Here is a 20,497-nt window from a genome sequence, read left to right on the forward strand (position 1 = left end):
TATTGCAATTTATGGAGTATCTACTATGTGTCGACACCTAGGTACTTTATGTATTGTATGGCATTTAATCTTCACTTTCAGATGAAGAACTCAAGACCAGAGAGGTTAAGTGACTTGCCCCCAGCTAGCAAATGACAGAACCAGGTCTCAAAGCCAAGTCTGACCCCATCACCTTTGCTCCTATCACTGCCCTTGTGAGGACACACAGTGGCTCCTTAGACGCCAAGTGGAATTGCTAACATACAAATCCTCGACAGGTATCAATTTAAGGTAAGCTTAGCTGGGAGGACCCCACGTAGATTGGCAAAGTAAAGGGGCACATTTGATAGCTTAAAAGATAAAATGGTGTTACCTGGCAGTAGAATCAAGGAGGGGAGAAAAGCTTAAATGTTAAAAATAACAATACCAAAGAAAAACCAGCTAGAGAAGGACAAGGGCTTGTTGACCCCTATTTCAACTTCCCTGGCTTCTTCCTCCCCAAATCATTTAGGGAACAGAGAGACAACAATAGGAAGGCAAAGGCACTTAATCGGAGATTTTACAAACCACTAAATCAAAAGAGACTGTGAAATTCCCGCCCGGGGAAGCTAACAGTGAGATTAAGTGGATTAGTTTACTGTACGGGAATCCGGGGAATGCGGCTGCGTGTGCTCTTGCTGTGGGTTGCTCAGCAGTAACATTATGGTTCTGCATCTCCCAGACACATGTGGGCCCGTGCCCGTCCGCAGACTGGCAAGGAAGGACAGCGCCCGGCCTGCTGCTGGCCCCGCCCCACGCTGGCTGGTTTCAGGGCGGGAGGATACTGTGCCTTTACCAACGGTCTGTGCGGGGAACACTTGGGAAATGAGAATGCAGCCAGGCTAGTCACACCCCACATTTCTACGAACCAGTGGAGCCTGGTTCCTGATGGCCGAGGGAGGGAAAACAGCAGCTGGAATTAGGAGTTCTGGCAACATCTTTGCGAAGAAAAGGCTCCCCAGCTTCAGAGAAAACTGCTACCTGATGATGGTTGAGAAGCATCCTTTCTAAGCTGCTTTCCTTTCGGTGTTAACTGCCCCAGCAATGGCACATGGAATTAAACTCGAAAAACCAGGCAAATTGCTCGTTCTCAGAAATCTGCACCCAAACTCCCCAAAGCCCGAGCGCTGGATAGATATGTGTACAAACTCTGACCTGCCAGAGTTAACAGTTTACATATAGCAGCCTATAATAAATAATGAATATGGCCCTAGGAGGGATAAAACCAGTGACATGGTATCTCTCCCTTGGCTCTAAATGGAACTCCAGATAACCTACTTTGAACAGTAATGTGTTCACAGTATGTGGGAATTAACTGCTCAATATAATAAGTACTATTGAATTTCCCATCTCCATGCAGATAAAGGGCAACTGCCACCAAAAATAAAGTAATAACAGTAACTGAGTGATGAGGGGGAGAAAAAAGAAGAACTCTGTTATTTTTTTTTATTACAACCTTAAAATGTTACAGGTTAAAATAATCTTAAAGGGTTTAAAAAACAGCAATTAAATCTTTCCATGTCTGTTTTCCAAGACTGCAGCTGAGAAAACGAGGGCCTAAGAGCCATCCGGCGCTAGCCTTGTTAATAACGCTCTGTGAAAAATCTCATTAATTCAGTCTGGCTCTTCAGATCAGCCGCTAAATCCTTGTATTGTCACTCATCCTCTGGCCTTTTCAGGATTTCCATAGCCTAACTAGCAGTATCTCCATGGAAACCAAGCAGTCCTGCTTTGCACATCCCGGAACTTTTTGTTCCTGACAAAGCTTGACAAATCACATGCAGCATGGAGAGTTTAACATAGCGAACTAAACCCTGACCCACACTTAGAAATGATAAACCCAAGCATACCAGCTTTATTATAAATGATTTCCTTACAAGATACTTAACCAAGCCGGTGAAATGTTGAACCAGACAAGTTTCAAGAACAAGGTACTGGGGGGAGATGGGGGTGGGGGGAGGCAAATAAATAAATAAGTAGATAAATAAGAACCCCAGGTGTGTTCAGCTGTAGGTTTTGCGATCTCTGTCTAATTTTGCGTTTTCTGTCTAATTGCCTTAAATTGAAAGCAACCAAAGGAGAAAAGGAGTGAAAAGGATGCTATTTCTGGGTTATTCCTGAGCCTGAGAAATGGCCTTCCTTTCCCACTCTGAACCAGAAAGGGAAATCCTAAATCCATGCCCCGGTTTTCCCTAACTCCTGCAGAGGATGGGCTGGGCAATCTAACAGGTCTCTAAGCCTGGCGACCACTTTCTGGCTGCTCAGTCTGGCTCCTTGGAGCTGAGGCTCTCAGCTCTGGGAAATGCGAAGGCATTGCCAGTCCTAAAAAGTGGGGCTGGCCTCGCTGGGGAGGGAGGCTGAATTCTCACCAGGTGACAAAAGACGGGCAGAGGACAGCATTCTCCAGGGTCTGATCTCCCTCAGAAGTGCCAGCGTCCCCATTCATTCCCACTGTTTACCTGGCAAGCTCCTTTCCCATCCTCCCCTCTCTCAGGCATCCTGTCCAGGGGATGGAGCCAGCTCAGAGCCCTGTCCCCAGAGAAAGGAGCAGAAGGAAGGTGAATCTGGGGACAGGGCAGCCAGAAGCAGACCAGGCCCTTGCAGAGAGTCCACACACACATCCTTGACTTCAGCTTTCACTTTGCCAAAGAGTAGGTGTCACAGACCTACCCGAAGGCAGTATCGTGACTTCCAGGCCTCTTGCTGAGCCTTAGCCAGGCTGGAGGGGGCACGGGCCAGAGAGGCAGCCCTGCATTCTGAAGCAAGAAGGGCCCTTTGTAGCCTCCTCTGTCACACGGCTGCTTCTCTCGCCACTGATGCTTCCTGAGGGTAGACGGAGACAAGGACGCCCAAGGACCTGTAGTTACAGGTGCCACAGGAGGGTGAAGGCCACCATTGTCATCAGCCCCTCAATCTTCTGCCTTCCTTTTGTCCTCTCTGCGATACAGGCCAGCAATGGTGAGGCGTGTGACAAGAAAAGGCAGCCCAGGGGTGGTGGAGGGGGGCCTGGGAAGGTATTAGCCCAGGGGTGGTGGAGGGGGGCCTGGGAAATGTCCCAAGGCCTCAACTTGATTCCATCTCCTTGGTCTGGGCCTTGACTACACTTGGACCCACACTAGGGCTGTCTAAGGGTCTAAGACAAGATTTTCCTTCTTTGGTTCTTCTTGGTTTTGAGACAGGCGATGTTTTAGAGACACCATGATACTTGTGGCCTTGGGAATGCTCTGCCTTAACAAAGCAGACAGGACCAGACTGACCTCTGTGTTGGCAGCAATGTCTACACCCTCATGACCCAGGAACTGGCCAGCACAATGCTACTGGACGTTTACAACCATGACCAGTTCTGGACACACTGTACGTGTTCTGCAAATATTTGCTGATTAACTGAGTTGGTGCCCATAAGATCCCACCGTTCCCTCTGATCCTTCAAAGAAGAGTAAACTTCAGCTTTCAGAGAACTTCACTGCCTTTGAAAGTTGAGAAGCCATACAGTAATAATAACACAACAGTAATAACAACAACAATCGTAACAGCAGCTGGCTCTTCTCAAGTTCTTACTGTGTAACACCAGGCATTCTTCCGAGTGTTTCCCACATAATAGCTCCTTTAATCCCCACAACTGTCATCTGGAGAAGATGCTAATAATATGTTCGTGTTGTTAACTTTATTTTATCCGTGGAAATACTGAGACACAAGAGCTTAACTAACTTGCTTAGGTTCACAAAGCTGGTTAGTGGAAAGACAGGGCTGTGAATCCAGGCAGACACATTTTACTTTCAGCTGTCTTGTTTTACCATCAATGCTAAGTGCCCCAAACCAGAATAATCTGCTAATTACAACAGCCAACAGCTACTCAGTGTTTGCTACGTGCCAGGCCCCATTCTGACTCACTTCCCCTTCACGACACTCCTTCAGGGCTGTACTTGGAGGTGGGTGCTACTGTTAGCGTCAGTTTACAGATGAGGAAACTGAGATGCGGAGAGTTTAAGTAACTCACTCAAAGTCCTGTAACTACTAAATGACAGAACCAGAGTCAAACCCAAGCAGCATGGTTCTAGAAGCTTCTGTCAGCCAGGATCCCCCCATTTCTCTGGTCATTCCTGGCAAGATGGAAAACAATATTCCACGGAACCATTATTCCAGGCAAATATTTTATTCCTGAATGGGCCCACTCAGCCCACCAGACCACCCAGGGACGATTATATTTTTATTTCCAAGGCTTCCTTTCAAACTGCTTTTTTAAGAGTTTCCCCAAACAAACTGGGGCCCAGGAGTGAGCCTGTGAGAAGGGCTGCCCTATCCCCTAGTCCTAAAGGGCCACACTGGAGCAGACACAGCATCTTGTCCCCTCCCGGGGAACCCGGGCTCAGAAAGGTGCCACCCACCACTGGCACACAGGGTGGTCAGGGAGTTCAGCTGAGTCCAGCTCCTGGCACAGACTCTGGGAGATCAGACAGCGCTCATGGGATAGAGGGACACTGCCAATGCTTAGGGACCTAAAATTAGACCTACCAGCTGTGTTTTGGTTTTGCAGGCACGTGCATGTCTGCTCCATTCTTGAACACGCCGGGTGTTGAAATATATATGAAACCTGCTCTCTGAAGCCCAGGGAAAGCATGAAATTCTTGCACCTTTTCTTTAATTTATTGTTTCTCTTCTGAGGCCCCCTAACTCCTCTACTGCCTGGGGACTTACACTTTCTCCCCCGCCATTTGCTCCTCTGGGCCGCTACCTCCAAAGAGTGTGTCAATACCCCCACCTTAAGAAACCCAGCTGGTCTCTCTGGAGACTGAGCACAGAGCATGTGGTTCCACTCGAAGTCCAGGAGCTCTGCTTCCTGGGTCCCAGACTCTACTGGAATATACAGCTTGCCCAACTTAGCAAAAGGGGCCCAAGGCTGAGCCCCAGGGGGTCCAAGAGATGGCTTTTGGCCTGGGAGTGAGTAGGGCTGGGGTGTGGCTGTGAGACATGGGGTAGGGGGCCAGGAACCCACATCCCGTGAGGACAATCCCAGTGAGGGCAAACCAAGCACTGGGGAAGGTCAAAGGCGGGTCCGAGAGAGCAGGCAGGCACCCAGAGTCTATTCAGGCTGCTCTAATAAAAATACCACAGATTGGGTGCATTATAAACAGCAGAAATTTACTTCTCACAGTTCTAAAGGGTGGGAAGTCCAAGATCAAGGTGTTGGCAGATTGGGTGCCTGGGAAAGCCTACTGACTGTCTGGCTCGCAGATAGCTGTCTGTTCCTTGTGTCCTCACGTGTTGGAGGAGGTGAGGCTGCTCTCTTCGGTCGCTTTCTTGTAGGGCACTAATTCCACTTAAGAGGGCTCCGCTCTCATGACCTAATCACCTCCTAACCCCCCCACCTCTTAATACCATCACCTTGGAGGTTAGGATTTCAACATATGATTTGGGAAGGGACATAAACATTCAGACCATATCAGCACCCAAAACGAAAGAGTCAGCAACAGAGATCCAGCAGGAAGGAGCCGGGATGAAAAGATAGTACCTAGAAATATTCCTAGAGGAATCTGACCCAAGAGAGGGAGAATTTTCTGTAGCAAGATGGTCTCACAGAACTTTCTGTGATGATGAAAACGTTCTACAGCTACGCTAGCCTGTGAGGTGGCCACCAGCCACATATGGCAATTAAGGACGCAAAACGTGGCTTGTGTGACTGAAGGACTGAATATTAAATGTAATACATTGACATTTAAATGGCCCCGTGTGGCTAGTGGCTGCCACAGGGGACAATGCCTTGGGGAGAGGAAGATGCTTGGCCAGTGTGCATGTGAAACACCGCAGATTGGTATCAATGCATCAATGCCTGGGACAACTTCAGGTTTTCCATCCCAGCGCTCCGTCTCCACGCAGGGCCACCCTAACTCATTCCACACGGGCCTGGCTTTCTCACCCCCTTCCTGGGGCCCTCCTGGGAAGATGTGCCCATTTTCCCTCTAGAGCCCTTTCCAGAACATGACAGCCCTTGCTGTATAGGAGGTCCCTCCTAGCCTGAACTAAATTTTACCTGTTAAATGTGAGCCCGTTTCCCCTAGTGTAGTCGCTCTTCCAAGCAGTCCTTCCTGCCTCTGGGCCATATTCTTGGTGCCAACCCCATTCTCCTCTATCAGCTGTCCCTTCTCAAACCCACCGCCTCCACCGCTCTATTCCAGACTTCACCACCTCTCACCTGGACCGCAGCAGCCTCCTGACTCAGTCCTCTGCTCAACACGGACCTCGTACAACCATCTGTGCACGAGCAGTCCAGACGATCTTTGAAAAACGTGAACTGGGACGTCTCACTCTGCTGTGTTAAAGCGCTCCGGGGCTTCCCCTTGCACGAGTCGGTTTCTGCTGACCTTTCCATCACATCTCCCATGGCTGCCCCTGTCACCTCCCCTCAGTTCCTTCCTATTGTGTCACCCTGGCACTTAACTCTCTATACACCCCTGAGGGGAGGGGACTGTCTCCTGTGTTCATAGCTAAGGACGCAGTACTTATATAGTATATACAGGGTACTTAATAAAGACTCATTGAATGAATGAGTGATGAGTGAATTCTGGGGTGGTGCCCTAGGGCCATGAGAAGTGCATATATTACTAATGTGTCACTACTACCAACAGTAAGAATGTCGTACATCCCTTCAAAGTACTCAATGTGATTGAAAGACGTTTTTGCATTGATCCTGAAATTAAAATGAAATATGTGTATCTTAAAGGCTGAGCCATAACCCAGGAAAGACACATAATATCTCAAGCCTGTGACTCCCTCTCCCCCTAAACAGTATCTTGGACTTAGGTCTCAAAACGTGCCAGGTAGCTCTTTCCCAGCCAAAGTGCCGTTTTGGAACTAAAGCCTTCATAAAGAAAACAGAGTTTAGAGTTTGGGCAGCAAGGTCTCAGGTGAACATACTAAAACCTTATACAACTTTTTAGTAAAATAAAACAATAAAGATAGCACAATAAGTCAGTAGGTTGTGGTTGGTGTTTTCAGTTCTTAAATGAGAATATGGTCCAGATACAATTTTCAAATTTTTATTACACTTCCTCACTCACTCCAAACCCTGCATAATTTTCACGTCTCACAGTTTCAGCGATGCCATCGCCACGAAAGTTGCTTTTGTTCTGTATCTGCCCAAACACTTCATCTTTCTGACCTTGAGTCTTGAGGCTGTGGATGTCCACCAGCCAGTTCCCGTCCCTCAGGGCTCACTGTGGTCACAAACAGAAAGTCATCTGCTTGATCAAGGTGGATACATTTTGCGAAGCCTTTAATTAATAACAGCTCATGATTCCACAGAGGGGTTTTCCAACCCCGCCTTGGAACACGGAGTTCCAGGGCCTCAGCTGTGCCCATGACAACCTGGCACTCGGTCACGGCGGAGGATGGCGGAACACTTCACCCAGCTCTGCCCGCCGCTGCTCCATGGAGGAGCCTCCAGCCCAGAAGACCTCGGAGTCTCACGTGGAGGCCCCGGTTCACCGCCCTCACCCTCTGCTGCCTCCCCCAGTGCCGGTGTGATGCGCTGAGCTATGTCTCCTGCAGACTCGTAAGTCCTATGCTCAGTACTTAGGAATGTAACTCTCTTTGGAGAAAGAGCCTTTACAGAAGTAAGTAAGGTAAACGAGGTCAGGTGGGTGGGCCTCAATCCTTTACGTCTGGTGTCTTTACAGGAAGAGATTAGGATACAGACACACACACAGGGAAGACCATGTGAAGACACAGGGTGAAGACAGACGTCTACAAGCCAAGGAGAGCAGCCTTAGGAGGCGCCGTGATCTCAGGCTTCTGACCTCCAGAACCGAAGGGAATCGATTTCTGTTGCTTGAGCCCCCAGGTCTGGGGCACTTTGTTACGGCAGCGTCAGCAGATGAAGACAACCAGGTCACAGAATCCTCTCTCCTCGGCCCTGCTCTTGACTTAGCCTGCCCTGGCCTTCCCCTGCCCCCAGCTCCTTCTTCAGATGGATTTTAGCAGGAACAACCAGATATTTGAGGATAATCAAATTAAAATCCTCAGACATGAAAAAGGAATATTAGGGAAAAAAAAATCCACACCTGCTAGAACTTCCCATAAGGGGGATTTGCTGTTGGAGCAGGGAATGGCCAACTGAAAAGGCCCTGGAGGCTTATCCAAGCTACTTTCCCTACGAATTTAGCACTGGTCTCCGGATAAGCCTGGATGAGATCAGAGTCATTATGTGGGATGACCCCATGGGCCAGGGGCTGTGGAGTCTCTTTGAGGGTTAGATTGTCTGGAGGGAAGGGAGACGTGTGAGAAGGAGGCTTTGTACGTGGGTATCCGTGGGAAGAGAGAAAACACAGGAGGAGCAGAGGGGGTCTGACACCACATTCATCTGAACTTCTGTAGAGAGATGGGTCGGGGGCAGCGGAATGGCTCCCTGAGGGACTCAGTTTCAGAGCCCAGGTGACAGGTGGCCGCCAGGGTGCAGTTTCCCCATCTCTGCTGTGGCAGGACTGAGAGCAACAGTGCCACCTCGGCAGAGCCCGGGATTCCAGCTGTGAGGATTCCAGGAGACAGTACCTGGGGCGGAATCTGGAAGAACCCGTGGAAGTTCATAGGCTCACGAGGGCGGTGGCGAGGGCGCTACGCCAGGCAGGGGTGGCTGGGGAGGCTGGAGCTCCAGAGGGCACACACAGGCTGTCTGTCGTAGCGGTGCCAGCGGAGTCCCGGGTGCTGCTGGGATTTCACAAAACGTTGGTGCCACCTGAAGACATCCAGGCCCTCAGGTTCAGCTCGTGTTGAACATCCGGGTGACAGTATCGCTATGAGTTGGGATGTTCCTCTGCTGCTGTCCCAGTGACGCCTTTCAGAGGCTTGTACAGTAATACATACACGACATTACTCATGCCTTGGGTTAAGGAGACTGTGTTTTGATTAATCAAAAAGGCAGAGAAACATCAGAGAACTACATCCCACTTGGGAAATGGCCTGTTTCTTCTGTCTTGCTCAAATCGGTTCTAATGAACCCCAACAGGTGTAAATGAGCTGTAGGGGTCCCCAGATTTGATTTAGGTGCATCTGACCTTGAACAGGCTTCCACATACGGACCTCAAAATATAGGTTTTTACTGAGGCCACAATGTTCCCTTCATGGATTCACTCGCTTTCCTGCCCAATCTAGGATCTAAGGTCTACGGCTCCAACTGCCTCTAATGTCCCCCCATCTCCCCCACTTCCGTGAGTCCTGCTCAGCAGACACAACCCTGAGACCAACCTAGCCGTCCATCACTTCCGAGCCTGTGGCTGCACTGCTGGGCTCTCCTTGAGTCCACGCCCCTCTTTCCTCCCAGAAAGTGGCTCCTCTAGTCATTCTGTGTTTTCAACCCTTCCCTCTCCAGCGGCTCCTATCCCACAGTCGACAAACATGCTCAGAACTCTCCCTTTTTAAGAAAATCATCAACTTACCATTAGCTGCAGCTTATATCGCTTCTTCCCTTAATGCCCAAGCCCATCAGAAAGTCAGCCTGCATCGCACCTCCTCACCTCTGACCGTGGCATTCTGCAGTCCTGGCCCACCCCCTACCCTCAGCGGAACCCACCTTGCTCAGACAAAGGTTATTGGGGGTAAACTTTGTATTATAAATCCAACGGAATGCTTTTTCAGGGCACATTTTACTTTTTCTTTCTGAAATATTTGGCTCTGTTAACTATCTACGTCCCAACACACATATCCATTTAAAAAAAATGAAATTCCCCCTTTCTTTGTACTTTTTAAAATTTGACTTCCATAATGCTGTTCTCTCCTGCAATGTCCTTCAGACTCTTGCTTCCAGGCAAATCCTGCCTTATCTCTCCACATTCAGGTCAGGTATCCTATCAAATTCTTTCCTGATCCTTCCAGATAACAATGGCCACTTCCTCCCTCCCATCACTCAGCGCAGACTTCCTAGAATCCCATAATACACCACGGACTGCATCTTTAAGCCCCTTGATGGAAACGACTGGAGGATACTTGTACAATCCAGATGCTCGCAAATGCACAGAAGTGAAAACAACTGTGCGCAAGCTGAGCACGACACACTCAGGCCAGTCTTCGCCGTCAGGTTGCTGATTCGCACCCCCTGAGCTAGAAGAACGTGTCCACAACAGTTCGGAGTAGGCATGGCGTCATTCAAAAGGTGGAACCGTTGGCTTTATTCCTTTGATAACTTTGTAAGTTTAAAAAGCTAGAGATCTAATCTGTTCTTAGAAACAATAATTAGTACATATATGAAAACTAAAAAAAAGCGCAGAACACTGTATATATGTATCTACATGCAGTATAATGTGTATGTGCAGTCAAACTGTAATAATTCTACATAATAAAACTCAAAAGGGGGGGATGTTACCAATTAAAAATTTCATGAAGTCCATAAAAAAACAAAGACAAAAACAAAAACAAAAAAAAACAAAAGGTGGAAACTAAGAGTCCAAAAGATTAGTCAGAGGTGCTAATTTTTCCCTGGGGAGTGCTGTGAGCAGAGGGGTCCAGGGAAACACTTCCTGAAGCGTGTGCCATGAAAAAAAATTGTGCCATGTATAGAAACCAGGGTAGTTTTTTAAGAGGTGGTTGCGATCAAATATGTTAGAACACACTGGGCGAAAGACAGCAGAGGTATGTTCTTCTGCCATGAGCCGTATGCATCCTGCCTCTCCAGGTCCCCGTGCAAGTCTGACTTGAGACACACGAGGTTTGGAACTGAATGAATTACAGTTAAGCTCAGGTTCAATTGAGAGATTATTGTGGTTCTAAATTTAGTTCTTTTGGACAAAATTGGTTAAAGAAAATGCGTTGGTAATAGTTCCAGTTTGAACTGGTTCCATGTGTGCATGCCTGCACACACACGTGTGTGTGGTTTGTTTACTGGGGGGAAAGATTATATTTTATGATTCAATCAAAATTAATGGATGATGAGCACGATCACTCGAGCATATGAAGTCCATGTATTTTCATCTGCAGGAGCCTAGCTCCTCGCTGCACCACGGCTCCCAAATCCAGAGCACGGTCTGGCAGGCACACACCAGGTGTCTTCCACTGGATAGAGAAGTTACTCCCACCTATGGCCAGGAGGTTTACTGTCCTAGGGAAGGAAGCAGATGTGGCCAAAAAGGAGTTCCAGATGGAGGTGGAAATTCCATCCGATCCCCTGGTGCAGGAAGAAGAGAGGCAGAGGGGCCGGAGCAGAGGGTCGAGGGGTACGTCCCGACTCACCAGCCAGGGCCTGTGCGGAGGCCCCAACCAGAGCGTCTGGCTCCCTGCTCCATCTCTGGAATTCCACCAGGGACTGTCGCACGGAATGAGCCTGTGGCCACACAAGCCTGCTGAATAAAAGTGACAAAGGTGGTGTGGTGCCATTAGAGCGAAAGCCAGAGGTAATGTTTCTGAGCCTCCCTCAGCGCTCATGCATCATGTAAGGATCCAGAAGAAAACGGAGCCAAAGGAGCTGCCTGACAATCTGCCAGGAAGGTTGTCATTGCCACAGCAAAATGATCAGAAGCCCCTGGTGCTGCCTGGCAGAACTTCTGGGCCAGAGAGTGATCAGGAAGGACAAGATGACCCCCAGGGAGGGGTCTGTTTGCAGTGCTGGCTGGAGCTAAAAGAGCAGAACAAATCACAGAGAGCCCCTGACCCTGCCTGAGCCAGGAGAACAGACCACACAGAAGTCACTTAAAGAGTCTCTGTCAGCAGAGACCAGATCTAACCAGTATGCCATCCCTACCCTGATCATCAAAGAGACCAGAAGGACCCCAAAGATACCCCATTGGCCCAGGACTCCTCTCCTTCGCCAGCAAGGTCACACCAGCTCCTGGTCCTACACACCAGACACCAGGGAAAGAAGAGAATTAGGAAGAGGCCAGAAGATGTGCTAGTTAGCTGTTATTGCGTAACAAAGTACTTCAAAATCTGGAGACTTAAAAAACAATACATTTTCATTTTTCTGAGGCTTTAAAAATGATAAAATGTTATCATTTCTCACAATTCCTGTGAGCCAGGAATTGGAGAGTGGTTTCACTGGATGGTCCGGGCTTGGGGTCCCTCACGCAGTTATGGTCAAGATGTTGGCCAGAGTGTTATCTGGGGGCTTGACTGAGACTAGAGGATCCACTTGCAAGATGGCTTGTCTGGAAAGTTGGTGCTGGTTGTTGATGGGAAGCCACAGTTTCTTGGGCGGCTTGGGGATGTTCATGGCGTGGCCATGGGCATCCCTCCGGAGAGAGGGATCCAGAACAGCGAGGCAGAAGCAGCCATGTTTTAAGTGGCTTTGCTTCAGAAGCCACACACTGGGACTTCTGTCATACTCCACTGGTCCCAAAGAACAGCCCGGGTGCGGGCAGAAGGGGACTACACAGGAGTGCGAACACGAGGAGGTGAGGAGGCCTGGAGGCCATGAAGGCTGGCTACCCCAGTCAGGAGTTTCTTTCTGAATTGAGCAAATAACCACCAGCAAAGTGATTGACTTTAACCAGAAGAGACTGGAAAGTTCCTGGATGGGTCTGAAGTTCAGATGAAGAGACTATTATGCCTTAAACTAAGGAACTTTCCAAGTTTCCTGGTCTATCCATAATGGTGGGGCCTGAGAAGCAAAGCTGATTATCAGTTATTTGGAGAAGAAAAAAGAAAAGAAAAGAAAAACTTTGCCCAGTGCTGAGCTGTGACTAGCTAAGTAAATCTCCTGTAAGTGTTCACTCAAGTTCAGTCCCTTGTTTGACAAATGAGTGTTTTTTTTTTCTAGTCTGGAGCTCGTGATTTCTTTCAGTTCATATCTCTTATGCTTAGTTCTTGATTACTCTTCTTAAAAATGAATGAAGTATTTGATCTTTCCCTTAAGGAATTTATACTATGGATAAGAAGACAAAAAAAAGGAAAATTCTACTTTTGTCAAGATGCAGCCCCAGAGCAGCACACCCACTGGTGGGAGGTGAGCAGTGTCAGAGGACCGTCTGGTGAAGTAGGGCCTCTTCAAGTCCAAGTTCATGGCTTCCAGCAGCAAGAGGAAATCTCAAGTTCCTCATACTTCCTAACCACCAGACAGCCCAGACCCATCACACTGGGACCCTGCCCTTGCCTGGGAAAGCACCTCCAGAGAATCACCGCAGGTGACAGTCCCACCCTAGCAGCTCCTGGAGGAGAGAAAAGTCTCCACAGGACACTAGGGCTTGGGAATGTGTTTTCCTGAAACAGGATGCTAATAACATACCAGAGCTCAGGTTTCCAGGATAATTGAAACCTTTGGTTTTAATTGGAGAAGGGGATGGGGTGGGGAGGCACAGAACAGGAAACCTTTTCCTGCCATTGCTGGAAAAGTTGACACTGTGGTTTTGGAGAAACAAATAGTCCAGTGTTTGGCCTCGGACCTGAAGAGGGGGAGGGGAGGGGAGTGCTAACTGGGAAGGGGGAGGTGCTCTGTTCAGTTCACCTTTTGGGTTGGCAAGGGACAGACGGTTCAGCTTGGTGCACCAGGAAAGGAATTCCTAAATACTTGTTATTTTAAAATATGTGGCTTTGCACCCAGGCGCGCGGAGGCCCCAGACTCAAGCATGTGTTATGAATTCGTCAATTTGTAGATAATGTGACTTTCCACAGCAAGTGGCACATCCACTTAGATGCTCAATAAATAGTGTTCGGTGACGATGAAAGAAATTATGCAGTTGTTTTTAACATATGTATTATCACTGCTGCACCACAGGTAGGGCAGAGTGGTCCAGCAGACAGAAGTGAGAACTAAAAACAAAATTTCTCATTCAGCATTCATTTGCCTTCTAGTTGTGTCTACTGAATAAGCACTGTGTCTCTGGTTTATGGAGAAGTTAATCTTCCCTCCTCGCTTACCTTCCTTCTTTCCTTCCAAATAACCCCCATACATTGGAAGATACGAGGGCTATTGTATTGATTCAGAGAAACTTCCAGAAGAATACCCAGGAGAGAGTGGACAATCCAGACAACAGTCTCTCCAATTCATCCTGACATTGGTTCTGTTCCCAAGGTGTCTCAGGTAAGCAAGACACAGAGCATGTTCCCTGGGGCCTAATTTCACATCATCCCTGTGATGCAGCTTGACTGGGCCCCTGCGTGCTCAGATATTTGGCCAAACATTTTTGGGGGGAGGTGTTTCTATGAGTGCTTTGGGAATGAGATTAGCTTTTTTTTTTTTTCCCTGTTTTTAATTCCTTTGTTTCTTCCATTCAGACCCCCACACTTGGACCCCTACATTCCCCACAAAAGGCTCCCCCACCAGGAAGAGAGCAGCCTTTCGAGGCCCTACCTCCTTGAAATGGGCTAAAACTGAAGTGCAGCACCTGCCAACCCACCACAAAGTCACACACATTCTCATCACAGAATTGGGCTGAGGGTGTGTGAGTCACTTTAGAAAAAAGGTCCAGTGGAGCACTGGAGACACAGATTAGCTTCTGAATTGATAGACTAGCTAAAGCAGATTGCTCTTCCTGATGTAGGTGGGCCTCATCCAATCAGTTGAAGGCCTGAATAGAACCAAAAGGTGGGCCCTCCTCTGAGTAAGAAAGAAGTCTTTCCTGTCTGACTGCCTTCAAACTGGGACACAGGCCTTTCTTCTGCCTTCAGACTCAAATTGAAACATTGCCTCTTCCTGGGTCTTGAGTCTGCTGCCCTTCAGAATGGAACAACACCCTTGGTTTTCTTGGTTCTCAGACCTTTGCACTCAAGCTAGAATTCCACCACCAGCTCTCCTGGGATACAGCTTGCCAGCTCACCTGCAGATCTTGAGACTCACCTGCCTCCATGATTCAATGAGCCATTTTTAAAATAATAAATCTCTCTCTGTATATAGATGTGTTCATCTATCTAGATAGAGCTATAGATACAGATATAGATGTAGATACATCCTGTTGCTTCTACTTCTCTGGAGAACCCGACTTACACGTCTTCTCTTATCCACTTCCCAAAGTCCATCTCCCTCCTGGTCAAATGTTCTCAGTTCATCTGTGGGACTGCACAGATCTCGGTAATGCAACACTGGGAAACCCTTCAGAGAGAGCAGCCTGAACATCAGCTGCTTGAAATTACAATTCCAGTTCCAGGCCTGTGGTTTTTGAGCCAAATTCTAAGAAAAAGATGGATGAGAGTGGCGGTGAGGGGGTGGGTGGGGCTGAGGGGAATAGCATGTGAGACCTTTACTGATGGCACACATCTGAAGGTGCTCCGGGGTGAGTCATCTTCTGTCCAGAAACCCGTGGTCCCTGTTTGTGTTCACACTTACAGACTGCTTCTGTTTACATCAGTCCCATTTCCAAAAATCAAAGGGGAGACTAATGGGGAGGAATATGGGAATCGCCTCTGAGCTGCACAGTTTATGAAGTGAGCACTATGAAGTTCCCACCTCTACACGCGGCAAAGCACGCAGGCAGAGAAGGGCGCCGATGCCCACAGACAGGTGCGTTCGCCTTGGGGCTCTCCGGGCTGGGAAAGTGTTTAGAGGTTTTTTTGAAGCGTCGGTCGCTCTGTTATTAGATTTGTCTCGAGCTTGTTGAGAAGTATTTATTAGAAGCCTTCTTGATCCTTCTTCTGTCTGATATGCTATAACTTTTATGACACAGAAATAACCAAAATGAAGAAGCTGAGACAACTCAGAGATTATTTGCCAGTTCTCCCACGACTGCCGGCCGTTTACATGGAGAATTTATGGACACGCAAGTCGTCTGCAGGGGTGAAATAGGGCCGTGCGCTGTGCGACGGGCGTAATGAACAAAATAACCCCGTCGTTATGCAGATGTTCCACGAGGGCTGTCAGCGTGTCGGGGAGAATTTACTCCCTGTCTCTGATGCTCAAGACAAACAATTCCACGAGATGAAAAACAACACGGGAGGAGAAAGGCGAACCAGGCTTTCTGTCTTCCCTCGAAGTTTAACTCTGCGTGGGGAATGGTGACTTGGACAACAGCGGTGCCCGATGAGCCATTTTTCTCCCCTGCAGCAAAAGACAGGGAAACTTCTTTCCAGTCCTAGTGTTTTGACCTGGAAATGTTCACTGAACCCTGGGAAACAAGGAAAGGCTGCATTTGGGGTTTTTGTTTGTTTTTGTTTTTTTGAGTGACAGGTTCTATGCAGCCACAAGAGAAGCTAAAATAAAATACTGTTGCTCTGTAGAAACTAGAGATTATTTCTGTTCTCTTCAGCCTATATAACTTGCCTCCTACTTTAAAGAAAGCCAGAAACGATTCTCCAGTGTCTACCAGTCACATGTGGCCATCTACACTTTTGCCAGTTACAGCAAACACTGCCAAAAGTCTCAGATTCCTAACAGCATCCCCAAGGAGCCATCTCCCCTCACCTCTGTGTCTGGTTTTGTTAAAATTTAGAAACTGCTGTGGTTCCTTAGCTGGTGCCAACGAGTTATATATTCAGGTCTCCAAGCCACCTACAATTACTTGTCTTGGCTATGATCAGTACTGTACCCAGCCCCAGTGGTAATTTCACCATAAACCAGGTCTCTCTCCTTTTATTGTATTTTATTTGGAGGGAGGGGCTCCTCACCAGGAATTACTTTCTCATTAGATGGCTTCATTACAAGCATCGGCTTGCTTTGCTACGGAAACCTTTTACGGATCAGAAGTGGTTGTGCCACGGCTGTTTGGCCCCATGGATTTCACCCTGGCAAGTCCATCGGCCAGGTTCCCCGCCATCTGGAATGCACCTGACTTGTCCCCCCAGTTGTATGTTTTGGCACCTTTTCCTGGCCTCTTTCTTTTTTTTCTTTTTAAAAATAATCTCCACTGGAAAGCAGAAGTGAACATTAATTTCTCTGGGAAACATTCCAGAGAATGCAAAGGAGAAGAGAGCTTGGTTTTCCTTTTCTGTACTTTCAGGAAATCCTATCGAGAAGTAGCTATCACCAATCTTTCCCTGCTCAGAAACATGTAGTTTACATTGCGACTCTGACAAATTCTCCGCCTTGGATTGCTAGGGGACAGGTGAAAGGAATGCTCTTCCCACACTTCCTAAAACAAAGAGAATCACACTAGGCAAGGGGTCTGCAGTGGGCCTTGACTGGTCACCTTTTTTTTAGAAGCCAAATAACTCCAGCAGAGCAGCTTTATTTAACTTGGGACTCTCTCATAGTTTCTGCATAAATTTACTATAAAATCATAAAGCAAAACATAAAAGGAGAATGGCAACAGTAAAGTAGCTATGCCACAAACTCGACAGTGATTATATATTCTGTCTAGGGCACACTTAACTCTCTAATTGCTAAATGTAATTTAAATGAAAACATGTGTTTCTTGTTAAATTCATCAACTACATTTTTAAGTGCTACGGAGGAGAGCTGTGATTAAGGCTGACTGCACACCTTGGGGCTTTGACAGCCATGGGGCTGGCGCAGGTAGTTACTGGTTTGTCATCTGAAGCTGGAGGTTCTTAACAGGCGTGTCGCTCTCCAAACCAGACAACTCGGCAGAGCGGGGAGGGGGCATTTGGGAGGCCTCACTCGGCCGGGGAATCTTTCGTAGGTCATGCGCTGCTGTCTCCCACGTCTCCGATTGTTAAGACTCTCAGAAGTTCGTCCGGATCTGGCCCTATTTGGAATCCTGCTCTTTACCTGCTAAAGATACTCAGTGGTGTTCTAAAATTCTGACCAACCGGAGCAACTTCCCGGCAAAGGAGCTGGTTCCCTCTGTAACCTCCTGCTCCCAGGGTGCCATCTGTCCCCCATGGGTGCAAGAAAGACGGTCAATAAGGTGATGCTTGTGAAGATCGCGTGTGACAGACACGGTGTAAGGACTTCGTACAACCGTGGCACCGAGTAGTTGCTCAGCAAACATCATTCTCATTTTCTTACCCGAGAAGCACAAGTTTGATACAAAGAATTAAAAGGAAAAGGAAAAACTCTTCCGTTCAGCTGTGTCTAGGGAAAAGCCAGTCTTAAACCATCAAAGTCTGGAATACTGAATAGTTTTTAAGTGCACCATTGTTATGTTCAATTAGAGACAGTAATTAGAAATGACTAATTAAATTACATTTTGTTTATTTTCTATTGAGCTAACAAGAACAATTTGTAAATAGCTTATCAATCCTTGTGGGAAAGCATTTGTAGAGCATTTGGGAGTCTGTATTTGGTTAGGTTCTCCAGAGAAACAAGACTGCGAGGAGATATGCACATATAATATTCTTTTAAGGAACTGGCTCATGTGACATGGAGACTGAGAAGTCCCACCATGTGCGGTCGGCAAGCTGGAGACCCAGGAGAGCTAATGGGGTGAGTTCCAGTCCGGGTCTGAATCTGAACGCCGGAGAAGACCGACAGGCAGGCTCGGAGGCAGTCAGACAGAAGGAGAGAATTCCTCCTTCCTCAACTTTTTTGCTCCACTCAGGCCTGGGCGGATTGGATGGGGCCCGTCCCCATTAAGAAGGACACTCTGCTTTCCCCAGGCTGCCGATTCAGATGTTAATCTCACCCAGAAACGCCCGCATGGATGCATACAGAATGATGTTTGACCAAATATTCGGACACCCTGTGGCCCAGTGAAGTTGACACATAAAATTCATGGTCACAGAGTCTAAGGTAATCTTACGAGATATGTGCAGCACTGCCTCTGCTGCGTGTCATGGAGAGGGTATGGATTTGGAGTCAGGCATATCTATATTAAATCCTGCTTCCTCTGCCTCCTAGGTCTGGGTCCCTGGAGAGTCACGTGACCTCACTAAGACTCAGTTATATTATGGCCACCGTAGATAATAACTATCTGCGCATCGTGTTTGTTGTGTGTGGTCCCAGGTGCAGCCAGCATGCCCCAGTCCATGGAAAAGTCTAGCGTTGGAGCCCCTGGCCCCCATCCATGTAGGACTTGGGAAATTAGGGTCCATTTTCTGCTACTGTGACTACGATAGGAGCATTGGTAGCAAAGGACTAGAGACCTGGAGGCCTGGCCAGTGGCTGCTCCTGCATCCAGCCACTCTCGTTCACATGCTCACTTGTCCTTGTTCACCTGTTGGGTTGCATGCTGACCCTGGAGGACTTTGTCAGAACTGTCCAGCAAATCCCCAGACTCAGGACATCCCAAATCTTCTCCCCCGACGTCTCTTCCTAGGGTCTGGAAGACTTCTCTGGATCTGTTATGATCACACAGTGTTATGGTCGAATAGTATCTCTCCAAAATTTCTATGTTGAAATCCTAACTCCCAGAAATCCTCAGAATGTGACTGTTTGGGGAGACAGGGTCTGTTAAAAGATGATTAAATAAAAATGAGGTCGTCAGGTGGTGTCCTTATAAGAAGAGGAAACTTGGATACACAGAGAGACAGGCAGCCGTCTGCAAGCCAAACAGAGGCCTTAGGAGACACCAACCCTGCCGATACCTTGATCTTGGACTTCCAGCCTCCAGAACCGTGAGAAGATAAATTTCTGTTGCGTAAGCCAACCAGTCAGTGATATTGTGTTATGACAGCCCTAGAAAACAAATACAGAATCCTTAAACTACAGAAGATCTGTTCACATCCTCTTTCCTGGACAGCAACAGTAGTGGGCTCCCCATAGGCAGCTCTATTCACTGCTTCAGTGACAACTTTCCTTTTGAGCAGCGATGGTGGTGACTTCCTGGTACCTCACTAACTGGAACAGAGAAGGAGATACAAGTTTACCCTCCAGGACAGCATCCTGCTACACAGCAAAACACTTATCACACTGCCTATCAGAGGAGTCAGTCAACACAGGTCCATTTTCTTATGTGCCTCCACTCTGGGCTTTTGACAGTGTCCAGCCAAGGAAGGTCCAGTGCTCAGAGGGATCCTACTTCCAAGGCAGCCGTGGGCCTCCAAATCTGCCCTCTGAAGCTCCTGTTCAATACTTTTCATTGGTAGATGCAATGCAAAAAGGCCTTCTGGAGAACTCTCTTTTGACATGAAGGTGAGTTGCAGTGGGAGAACCTGGGCTTTCTTTTCCATGAACGCCTGGCGCAAGCTCTGACAAAGCATCAGACAAAGCCTCCAAACATGCCGGTTCCCCAACCAGAGTGAGGAATCCGAGTGTGCAGGCAGGACTGGATACACAACACCAGAACACAGCTTCCACAAGGTGATGACGCAGGACCCCTGGTTAAAGAATTAGTAAGGATTTCAAGATGGCGACAGCAGGGCATTAAACCAAGCACAGAGCCCAGTGTGACTGCACGGGGTCTCACGCCCATGCAGCTGGCCCAGAGGCAGCATCAACTCCCCAGAACAGCAAAGCTGTTGGATACACACTCTGATAAAAAAGCTCTCTGGATTGGGGTGGAGGCCTGCATTTTTCATTTCATTAGAAATTCTCATCGTGGTCACCTCCACAGGGACAAGAGCTGTTATGTATCTGAAACCCAGGCATGCTCCCACCTTTGACCTGCATGACTACAGCGATGGGCTGTGACCCGGGAGGAAGTGAAACCAGTGCAGACACCAGGCTGTCTGCCCAGGCAGCGGCAGCCGCCTGCAGCCCCATTGATCTGAGGTTTGGGCTGCTGCCTGGCTT

This window comes from Camelus ferus, chromosome 20 (assembly GCF_009834535.1).
Source record: "Camelus ferus isolate YT-003-E chromosome 20, BCGSAC_Cfer_1.0, whole genome shotgun sequence".
Classification (NCBI taxonomy): Eukaryota; Metazoa; Chordata; class Mammalia; order Artiodactyla; family Camelidae; genus Camelus; species Camelus ferus.